This window comes from Pseudophryne corroboree, chromosome 2 (genome assembly GCF_028390025.1).
Source record: "Pseudophryne corroboree isolate aPseCor3 chromosome 2, aPseCor3.hap2, whole genome shotgun sequence".
NCBI classification, from domain to species: Eukaryota; Metazoa; Chordata; class Amphibia; order Anura; family Myobatrachidae; genus Pseudophryne; species Pseudophryne corroboree.
In genome coordinates this window covers 466,835,083-466,847,423 of record NC_086445.1, presented here as the reverse complement: position 1 = coordinate 466,847,423, position 12,341 = coordinate 466,835,083, and positions in this window count along the sequence as shown.

Genomic DNA, 12,341 nt, shown 5'->3' with positions numbered 1-12,341 from the left:
ACGGTAACATACGTTGTTTTCTCCCTATTAATAAGGGCGATACACTGTCCAATTTTGGTCTTTTTCTTTCGAATTTATAAACTATCATATTTTGATAAACCCTGTGCCAGATCGCCCTTTGTCTTTCTGCAAGTACTCTATACTGTTGAAAAAACAGTCTCTGATTGGTTGGCACGGTTTCTATTTTCAGCTCGAATTTATCAATTCCTTCCTTCCCAGATCTTGTTTTAGCAGCGTCAATTCTATTTCATCAGTCTATTCCTCACTTTATACAATAGAAGGTCAGTAATATGACCATGTTTTCACTTAAAGCGGAGCTAACGAAACGTCAAAATCTGGAGAATTTTGGTGATCCCTTTTCTGAAACATTTGAAGAATCCTCTTGTAACTTGGATTGGAGGACTACCTTCTCTAGATTACAAAAAAGCTTGCAGAGAAGAATTCGTTTATCTTGGGACGTCACCACACTCGAAAACTACATTAAACACAAGATTGTGCCCCGGGGACTGAGATCAAAAGTATTGCCTTCCTTTCCACTTGCTACTGAGAATCTAAAGACAGAGTGGGAGGCAGCACTTTTGAAGTGCTCCCACGAATTGCTACATCTCTTGGTCAAACACGACACATTACTCTTAGATCAAGTGAAAAAAGAAATAGAGGAATTGGGCAAAAAATTGGAAACTTGGGAAAAGGATCTACCTTTTCAGACAGCTTTTGAAAAACACAAAAAAGAAATAAAACTATATGAACAAACAATAGTGGATCGTAAGCAGAACAAATTTATTAGGGACAAACGGGACTTAGCACGTGGAGATATTTTTAGGTGGAATGCTATACCCCCGAACAGGAATCGCAAACAGAGGGAAGATCCCACTTTCTCCGAATTTGAATCCTCCAGTAGTGGAGATTCAGCCAGTGAGACTTTTGAAAACACAAAATATAACCAGGAAGAAGTGGAAGAATTTTCCCCACGTTTTTTAGGCCAGGGTTTAAAATCAAGAGGTCGGATAAGAAACCAAGGAAAACCAAGCGAGGGGAAAGAAGAAACGACAGACGCAATCCAGATTGGGACACATCAAGGACCGCTCGATACCCTGCTCGTCAGAGGAAAACAGTGCGGTAGCTCAGGAGAATTCTCCTTCACTACAGGTTATTAATCTTTCCGAAAGATCTCTCTCCCCTGTCCATATGGAGGTACTTGCCAAAGGCCTTTCCTTTTCGCCCTCCAGATCCTTTAACAGATTCTCCTGGGAGAAAGATCTGAGACTATTTGGAAGAAAGCTTCTTCTCAAAAAGTTATTTCTCAAACAACAACACAGACAAGAGAGCACCTGTAGCACTGAACTGTCCACTGATGATCTTCAAGCGATCCAAATCCTAGAGGAACTTCAAACTGCATCTAATATGGAAGAAAACACCTCCTGTCGACCCAAATGCAAACCTAAATCTTCATTCTTTCCTCCAGATAATACCAGCCCAGAAATTAAGGTCTTTCTTAACAGAGTGTCAAAAGAATTTGATGACATCTATGTCTAAACCAAAACTGGCCATCAACACCTTCCTTGGAATCTTAAATTTAAAGAGAGACAAGCATTACGTGAAATGGAAACCTGGCGAGATGTAATTATAAAACCATCGGATAAAGGTGGCAATATTGTCCTTTGGCCACTACAAATGTATATCACTGAAGCACACAGACAGCTTTTCAATCCTCTGTGTTATAAGAAGCTTCTCAATGATCCAACTGCAAGATTTTTGAAAGCTTACACCTCTCTGATACAAGAAGCTGCTGCACTAGACACCATCACCAAACAAGAAGCAGCATATCTCACTGTCCAAAATCCTAAAACCCCTACGTTCTATCTTCTGCCCAAGAGTCACAAGGATGCTCACCAGCCACCTGGCAGACCGATAATGTCGGGCAACGGTGGGATTTTGGAGCAGCCCAGTCGATTTCTGGACCTACATCTACGTGACTTTGTCCTTGAATTGCCATCATACTTACAGGACACTGCTGACTTATTGCGGAAAATCCATGATATTCATTTCGAGAATGATTTCCTCCTTGTGACTCTAGATGTTGAGGCGCTCTACACAAGTATCAATCATCATCAAGGCCTGACAGCAGCTAAATTCTTTTTGGATCAAACTGGCACCAATGACTTTTCTGATTTTCTTTTACAGTTGCTCAACTTCGTTCTCTCCAAAAATTACTTTGTCTTTCAAGATCAATTTTTCCTACAAATCGGGAGAACAGCAATGGGTGCGGCATGTGCACCCACATATGCGAACCTCTTTTTAGGGTGGTGGGAGCACTTTTACGTCTACAACACCTCGAATGAAAAATACACCACACATGTAATATTATGGCTGAGGTACATTGACGACGTATTCATAATTTGGAATGGTGATAGAGGTCTGCTCATGGACTTTATGCAGATTCTCAATACGAATGATCTCAACATTACTTTGACACATTTCATCAGCTCTGAAGTGGTACCATTCCTAGATCTCAACATCTACAAATCCAATGCAGGCTTTTTGGAAACTGAATTATATCGCAAAGAGACTGCAACCAACAGTCTCCTTCACCAAACCAGCTCACATTTTCCCCCTACTATCGAAAATATCCCGAAAGGGGAATACCTGCGTTTGAGATGCAATTGCTCAGAAGACCAAATCTTCAAAATCAAGAGTTTGGAACTTACCAATCGCCTCCTAGATAGAGGCTACAGCAAACGCTCACTCAAATGGGCATATACAGCCACTATAGCAACTAAGAGGGAAAATTTGATTTTTGGGAAGAAGACCAAAGACACAGAGCAGGAGGATACTATTCGTTTTATTGGCACCTTCTGTCCCGAATGGAGAATGTTGATGGGAGCCATAGTCAGACATCTTCCCATTCTGCAGCTGGATCCGGATCTGGCACCTCTCTTCGACTCTCCATTACAAATGAGCTGGCGTAGATCTACAAATATGAAAGACCAGTTAGTGCGCAGCCACCTGATTACTTCTAGTTCCAAAAAAACTTCTATCACTGGTACGTTTCCTTGTGGACAATGTAAATCATGCCCACAGATCCTGCAAACCAATACTGTCATTGACAGATATGGCCAATCTATTAAGTTACAGCATTTCTTCAACTGTAATACTCAAGCGGTGATCTATTGTCACAACTGAGGGCCTGAGCTGACGGGAGGCAGCCTCAGTTGTAGGGGCTGAGATGTACCGGAACCTGGGAGGTTGTATCAGACCCCTGGACATGTAAGTAACATGAAGAATAACCGCCCGAAGGCGTGACCACGACAACTAGAATAAAAGTCAATGATGTTTATTTATGACAAACTCCATGCATCACAGTAGCAGTAAAAGAAACATAAAATCAGCAGAGAAATAATACAGTTCCTGGGTACTACAGGGTGGCAGGGGCCACAGAGCTCTGGTAGTATGAGACAGTTCTTATTATCTGCGAGTTGGAAAGTCCTTACCAGGCCCGACTGTAGCAATGAAGAAAGCCCAGGATCGTACCAGCTGGTGTTCCAGGGAAAGCTGGACTGCTGTAAATAAAATAGCTGCTGTGGGTTCTGGTTGGAACCAGACAGATGTTGGCACGGAGTGGATACTGGCTGGAACCAGTTGAATAATAAATGAAGCTTGAGAGCGATGCAATATGAATGAAATGTAGAGTTTGAGAGCGGAGAAATAATAATACCGGTGGAGAGTGGTAAACTGTAGAAAGGACACCGGCCCTTTAAGAGAAGCTGTATTCTGCTGGAAGCTGGGCTGGAAGCAGGTAATGTTGTAGCTGGAAACAGATGAATCCACAATGGATCGGAGAGTCAGGCTACACCGCAGGTGGAATGCTGGTGCGGGTCTCTATGGTGGAAGTCTTGAGACAGGAGCTGGAACCTGGAAGACAATCACAGGAGAGAGACAAACAGGAACTAGGTTTGACAACCAAAGCACTGACGCCTTCCTTGCTCAGGCACAGTGTATTTATACCTGCAGCAAGGAAGGGATTGGCTAGGCAATTATGCAGATTATCAATACTGAGAACTGATTGGAGGAAATGATCAGCTGACAGAATCCAAGATGGCTGCGCCCATGCAGACACTTGGAGGGAAGTTTGGATTGTAATCCATGTGGTAATGAAAACAGTAATGGCGGTGCCGACCACCGGAGACAGGAGGCGCCAAGCTGACAGGTGCACATCCAACCACGCGGACACAGCGGAGGCCGCGGCTGACGTAATCGCCACTCAGACACTCTGCATGCAGAAGCTCAGGGATGGCGGCGGAGGCCGCGGGAGACGCCATGCCAGGTGTAATATGGCGTTTACTGTGACAGCGTCTCAGAGTGACAGGAGAGGATACAGGAATGTAAACATCAGGATAACAGATGGGATCCGGTCCTGGAGCGCTGAGCCAGCCTTAGGAGGCATCTGATGGGTAAGAAATGGCGTCCAGATACCCGGATCGTGACAGCACCCCCCCCTTTAGGAGTGGCCCCAGGACACTTCTTTGGTTTTTGAGGAAACTTGGAATGGAATCTCCGGACCAAGGCAGGAGCATGGACATCAGAAGCATTGGTCCATGAACGTTCCTCAGGGCCATAACCCTTCCAGTCAATAAGATATTGTAGTTGACCGTAACGGTGACGTGAGTCCAGGATCTTGGCTACTTCATACTCAACGCCTCGTTGAGTTTGGACTTTCGGAGTTGGAGGAAGTGAGGAATGAAACCGATTCAAGATCAGCGGTTTCAACAGGGAAACATGGAATGTCCTGGATATTTTTAAGAAGGGAGGCAACTGGAGTCTGTAAGCAACAGGATTGATGACTTGTTCAATCTTGAAAGGACCGATATAGCGAGGTGCAAACTTCATACTGGGAACTCTTAACCTCAAATTCTTCGTGGATAACCATACCCGATCACCCACCTTGAGAGCAGGAACTGCTCGACGCTTCTTATCCGCAAACTTCTTGTACCTGAACGATGCCTTGAGCAGAGCTGATCGTACGCTCTTCCAGATATTGGCAAACTGATGCAAGGTGATATCCACTGCGGGAACAGAAGTTGCTGGAAGCGGTTGGAACTCAGGGACTTTAGGGTGGAATCCAAAGTTAGTGAAGAATGGTGTTGAAGCAGATGAAGAATGATACTGGTTGTTATGACAGAACTCGGCCCAGGGAAGTAATTGAACCCAGTCATCTTGAGAGGAGGACACATAGATACGGAGGAAGGCCTCCAAGTCCTGATTCACCCTCTCGGTTTGACTATTGGTCTGAGGATGGTAAGCCGTGGAAAACTTTAGCTTGACTTGGAGGACTTGACATAAACTTCGCCAGAATTTGGCTGTGAATTGAACTCCTCGATCTGAGATAATTTCTTCAGGAAGACCGTGGAGTCGGAAGATCTCTTGTATGAATACTTGAGCCAACTTGGAAGCTGACGGAAGACCGGTGAGAGGAATGAAGTGTGCCATCTTGGTGAACCGGTCAACAACCACCCAGATGGTATTGAACTTGTTGCACATGGGTAAATCTGTAATAAAATCCATCGACAAATGGGTCCAAGGTCGACGGGGAACAGATAGTGGAACCAGTTGCCCCGCAGGCGACTGGCGGGATACCTTATGTCGAGCACACTTTGGGCAAGATGCAATAAACTCCAAGACGTCCTTTTTCAGAGTTGGCCACCAATAGGACCTAGAGATAAACTCCAGGGTTTTTTGGATACCTGTATGTCCGGCAAAACGGGAAGCATGGGCCCAATGCATGAGCTTCTTCCTTAGCATCGATTTCACAAAACTTTTCCCTGATGGGGGCGTAGAGTCCATCCCTACCGTGGAGAATGCCAACGGATTTATAATAGGATGCTTGTCTGAAGACTCTGACTCATTTTCTTGCTCCCATGAGCGGGAAAGGGCATCGGCCTTGCGATTCTGAGAGCCCGGACAGAACTGGAGTTTAAAGTCGAACCTGGAAAAGAAAAGTGCCCATCTGGCCTGACGAGGGTTGAGACATTGTGCGCCTTTCAGATATAAAAGGTTCTTGTGGTCTGTAAGTATGGTGATTGAATGAGAAGCTCCCTCCAACAGATACCTCCACTCTTCTAGAGCGAGCTTGATGGCTAGCAACTCCTGGTCGCCAATGGCATAGTTGCGCTCAGCTGGGGAGAACTTCCGGGAAAAGAAACTGCAAGGGTGTAAATGGCCATCTTTAGCCCTCTGAGATAACACCGCTCCTACTCCAATGGAGGAGGCATCCACCTCTAAGATGAAAGGAGAGTCGATGTCAGGCTGTTTCAGAACAGGCGCAGAGATGAACCTTTGTTTTAAAAGATGAAATGCTTGCATGGCTTCTTCAGACCACTTGGACGGGTTAGCACCCTTCTTAGTGAAAGCAGTAATAGGCGCCACAATGGTGGAAAAGTCTCGTATAAACTTTCGGTAATAGTTGGCGAACCCCAAGAACCTCTGGACCCCTTTGAGGGTTAAGGGTACCGGCCAATTTTGGATTGCTTGTAGTTTCTCAGGATCCATCTCTAGTCCGGAACCGGACACAATGTACCCTAGAAACGGAATGGACTTGACTTCAAAGACGCATTTCTCTAATTTGCAATAGAGATGATTGACACGGAGACGGGACAGAACCTCTTTAACCCAAAAATGATGTTCCTCTAAATCGTTGGCAAAAATGAGGATATCGTCTAGATAGACCACGACATGACGGTATAGAATGTCTCTGAAGATCTCATTGACAAAATGCTGGAAGACAGCTGGAGCATTGCTCAATCCGAAGGGCATGACGAGGTACTCATAATGTCCATCACGGGTGTTAAAGGCGGTCTTCCACTCGTCACCCTCACGGATCCGGATGAGATTGTACGCACCTCTCAAGTCCAGCTTTGTAAAGATGGTAGCTCCGCTAACTCTGTCAAAGAGCTCAGTAATCAGGGGTAAAAGATAACGGTTCTTGATGGTAATGTCGTTCAAACCTCTGTAGTCGATGCACGGCCGCAGACCACCATCTTTCTTCTTTACAAAAAAGAAGCCTGCGCCGGCTGGAGAAGAAGAAGGTCGAATGAACCCCTTTGCTAGGTTCTCTTTAATGTATTCCTCCATAGAATGCGTCTCAGGCAGAGACAACGGATAAGTTCGGCCTCGAGGTGGAACCTTCCCTGGAACGAGATCAATCGGGCAGTCCCATTCTCTATGAGGAGGAAGGATATCAGCAGAAGCTTTACTGAACACATCCGTGAAATCTTGATATGGAGGAGGTGGAACATCAGACGACCTGGGGGAGGAAGAACAGACAGGCAATACTTTAAACAAACATGTCTCAGCACAGGAGGAACCCCATGCCAGGATTTGCGTAGTCGTCCAATCAATTGAAGGATTGTGAAGACGGAGCCATGGAAGGCCTAGGACCACAGGATGTGTGGCTCTTGGAATCCCTAAAAAAGAAATAAGTTCGGAATGAAGAACTCACACTCTCAGACGAACTGGTAGAGTCCTTAAAGAAATAACTGCATCAAAAATTTTGCTGCCATCCACGACAGTTAAAGAAATGGACGAAGGAAGTCTCTCGGTGGGTAGGGACCACCGTTTAACATAGGCTTCGGTAATAAAGTTCCCAGCTGCTCCGGAATCAAGGAGGGCAATGACGTTCCGATAACGTTCAGCAACTTGAAGCGAGACTGGGAAATTACAATCTTGAGGAGATGGAGAGGAGATCATTACTCCTAGCCGGCCCTCTCCTTGGCGAGCTAGGATTTGGAGTTTCCCGGACGTTTGGGACAGGCATTAATGGTGTGAGACGGAGCTGCACAATAAAGACAGAGAGACTCGGAGAGACGTCTTCGGCGCTCAGCAGGAGTTAAACGGGAACGACCAATTTGCATGGGCTCATCTTTAGTTGGTGACAGTTGGCGAGGAGGAGGAGCAGAAGATTTTGGAGCAGATGATCTTCCACGCTCAGTTGCTCTCTCTCTGAATTGTAAATCAACTTTCGTGCAGAGTGAGATTAGCTCATCTAACTTAGAGGGTAAGTCTCTGGTAGCTAACTCATCTTTAATACGCTCAGATAAGCCATGCCAGAATGCAGCATACAGGGCCTCGTCATTCCATGCCAGTTCGGATGCCAGGATCTGGAACTGTATCAGATATTGTCCTACAGTACGTGACCCCTGGCGTAAACGGAGAATCTCGGATGAAGCTGAGGTTACCCGGCCTGGCTCGTCGAAGATGCGCCTGAATGTTGACACGAATGCAGTGTAAGAAGATAGCAGGGTGTCGGACCTCTCCCATAACGGTGATGCCCAATCAAGGGCTGAGCCACTGAGAAGAGAAATAATGTAGGCAATTTTTGTACGGTCACTGGGAAAATTGCCAGGTTGTAGCTCAAACTGAATCTCACACTGGTTGAGAAATCCCCTGCAGAATCTTGGAGATCCGTCAAATTTTGCTGGCGTTGGAAGATGAAGACGTGGAGCAGAAATGGGTAAGGTGGGTGGGGTTATAGCTGGAGTCACTGTGGTTGACGCACCAGACGCGCCTGATCCACGGAGAGTTGTCTGAATCCCATCCAGCCGAGTAGAGAAATCCTGGAGACAGCGGATGATGTGGCCCTGTGCAGCCTCCTGATGTTTTAGTCGGGCTGCCAGTTCTTGCATCGGCCTGGCCGCTTGATCCTGGTCTCCGGCTGGATTCATTAGGTCAGTGCTTACTGTCACAACTGAGGGCCTGAGCTGACGGGAGGCAGCCTCAGTTGTAGGGGCTGAGATGTACCGGAACCTGGGAGGTTGTATCAGACCCCTGGACATGTAAGTAACATGAAGAATAACCGCCCGAAGGCGTGACCACGACAACTAGAATAAAAGTCAATGATGTTTATTTATGACAAACTCCATGCATCACAGTAGCAGTAAAAGAAACATAAAATCAGCAGAGAAATAATACAGTTCCTGGGTACTACAGGGTGGCAGGGGCCACAGAGCTCTGGTAGTATGAGACAGTTCTTATTATCTGCGAGTTGGAAAGTCCTTACCAGGCCCGACTGTAGCAATGAAGAAAGCCCAGGATCGTACCAGCTGGTGTTCCAGGGAAAGCTGGACTGCTGTAAATAAAATAGCTGCTGTGGGTTCTGGTTGGAACCAGACAGATGTTGGCACGGAGTGGATACTGGCTGGACCAGTTGAATAATAAATGAAGCTTGAGAGCGATGCAATATGAATGAAATGTAGAGTTTGAGAGCGGAGAAATAATAATACCGGTGGAGAGTGGTAAACTGTAGAAAGGACACCGGCCCTTTAAGAGAAGCTGTATTCTGCTGGAAGCTGGGCTGGAAGCAGGTAATGTTGTAGCTGGAAACAGATGAATCCACAATGGATCGGAGAGTCAGGCTACACCGCAGGTGGAATGCTGGTGCGGGTCTCTATGGTGGAAGTCTTGAGACAGGAGCTGGAACCTGGAAGACAATCACAGGAGAGAGACAAACAGGAACTAGGTTTGACAACCAAAGCACTGACGCCTTCCTTGCTCAGGCACAGTGTATTTATACCTGCAGCAAGGAAGGGATTGGCTAGGCAATTATGCAGATTATCAATACTGAGAACTGATTGGAAGAAATGATCAGCTGACAGAATCCAAGATGGCTGCGCCCATGCAGACACTTGGAGGGAAGTTTGGTTTGTAATCCATGTGGTAATGAAAACAGTAATGGCGGCGCCGACCACCGGAGACAGGAGGCGCCAAGCTGACAGGTGCACATCCAACCACGCGGACACAGCGGAGGCCGCGGCTGACGTAATCGCCACTCAGACACTCTGCATGCAGAAGCTCAGGGACGGCGGCGGAGGCCGCGGGAGACGCCATGCCAGGTGTAATATGGCGTTTACTGTGACAGCGTCTCAGAGTGACAGGAGAGGATACAGGAATGTAAACATCAGGATAACAGATGGGATCCGGTCCTGGAGCGCTGAGCCAGCCTTAGGAGGCATCTGATGGGTAAGAAATGGCGTCCAGATACCCGGATCGTGACATCTATTGCATAACCTGTGGGTGCAATCTCAAATACATAGGCATGACCACACATAAACTTAAAGAGAGAGTGTTGGAACATCTAGGAAACATCCGCAATGCCTCCAGAGATCTGGCACGGATGAAACAGCTCACATTAGTAGCCAGACATTTCATTTTTTTCACAAAGGATCTATCAAAGAATTCAAGACCTTTGGCCTGGATCGTGTTCATCTGGGCATACGAGGAGGGGACATAACCAAATAACTCTACAAAAAAGAGAGCGAGTGGATTTTTCGCCTGAACAGTTTGAAGCCTTTTGGTCTCAATGAAACTTTAAATTATGGTGTGTTTCTGTGATTCCCCTTTATTCCCCTATGTATACTTATTTCAGTCCCAATAACTATAATATGTCCAGTATGGAGTTTTCCTGTGATTCCTGGTATTCTTCCTAATTATCCTATATACATCCTGTTTATTCCCCACAACATTTCAATCCAATTGGTATTTCCTTTGTGACTTTTTCTCATTTTTTCCACACACCTATATAGTTCCTTTAACAGCAATATTTACATTTATCCCTTTATTACATTATTTTAAGAGGTAATTGCCCGTTCTCTTTTATTATTCATGTGTCCCACTGTCACCCCACCTTTTCCCCTCCCTCCCTCCCCTTTCCTTTCCCCATCACCTCCATACCCCCCTTAGACAAATCCAGGCCCATCCCCCACCCAATTCCCCATTGTCCTACCTGTCCATTCTTCATACCCTCACCTAACCTTTACATCCTGCTCTTCACCTATTCATTCAGCCCTTTCCCTTCTCCTTTCTGTCCCATTTTTCCTCATTTTTCTTTCTTCCTGTTACTGTCTCCTTCTCACCCCCCCTTCACTTCTCACTTTCCTTTTCTTATGTTCTCCTTTCACCCCATACTATCTTGTATGCCATTCTCCTCTATTTTCCTTCACACATCAGCCTCTTCATCAATCTGTCCTAATTAATGTAACACAGTGATACAACTTTATTTCACCAGCCTTCACCCTTTCCCACACCACAGTCTCATTCTATCAATCATTTCACCCTTTGAATTGTACATCAATCATTAATTTTATTTAATTTCTCCATTCTTCACAATCCTCACATATCTAATCCCCATTCTCATTAAATTTCCATAGTCGATATACGCACTTTTTCTGTAATGTCACCTCACAGGTTAACTCAGGTTTACCCTTCTCACTTATCTTCATACATCATCCCTCCCTCCCCTCCACATATTTGGCATTTATATTGCATTTTTGTCCTAATTCCCTTTATTAGCTCCCAGGACAGAGTTTAAATTTTACCGCCTACCCATATTGTTGTAATTTCTCATTTACATTATTCTTCTAATCCGTCCAGTTTGCTCATTTCACATTTTTATGCATTCACCAATTTTAATTCTCACAATCGCTGCTTCCCCCATTCTTTGAAGCGATTTCCAACAATTATTTTTCCTTCACACATTCGGTTCCTAATTTTCAGTACTATTCCCTATTTCACTTTGTCACAGCATATTTTTTATGCTTCCCTTATCCCTCTATCAACACCTTCCTCAGTGACCCCAGTCCAATTTGCACTTATACTAATTTTTCAGTTCCCACACTCATATATTACCAATACCAGGAGGTTCCAACCTGACTTATTTAATCTCATATACTAGCTTTTCCTATAGTTATTTTTCATTTGCCCTTAGCCTTTCCCTCAACTAACATGGCGCCATTTGCCTCTAGGGATATATATTTTCCCATCTAGGCCAATTAATATGTTCATATACCTTATCGTTTTACATATGCGCTATCCAGACCCCTTTCTCAGTTTCCCACGCTCTCCAAATAACATATATATATATAACTTTCTATGTACTCATAAAAGGTGTTATTTCATCCACCTTCTTATAGCAACTAATACCTAGCAATGTCCGGGATTTCCGGAGTTTGCCCAAAGCTCCAATTGCTATTTCCCTTAACCAAGATGGCGCCTCGAATCTCGCGAGACCTCATCTACCTATCAGGTCCCCGCTTCTCGGTCTTACCTCCGCAATCCATCACCTAGCAACCGCGGACTCCAGTGGTATTACAACGTGTGATAACATGTCCCCATTGGTTAATTACACCTTCAGCTGCTTTAAAAACCTGTTCCCCCACCGGACCACACGGAACCCGGAAGTGAACAAGCCCTTAGGGTGAAACGCGTTTTCTGCAGGGGGATCCGTCCACACAGTCCCATCATGGCATTATCTTAACACACCTGCTCGGCTTCCCTGGCTTTCTGACTGATTG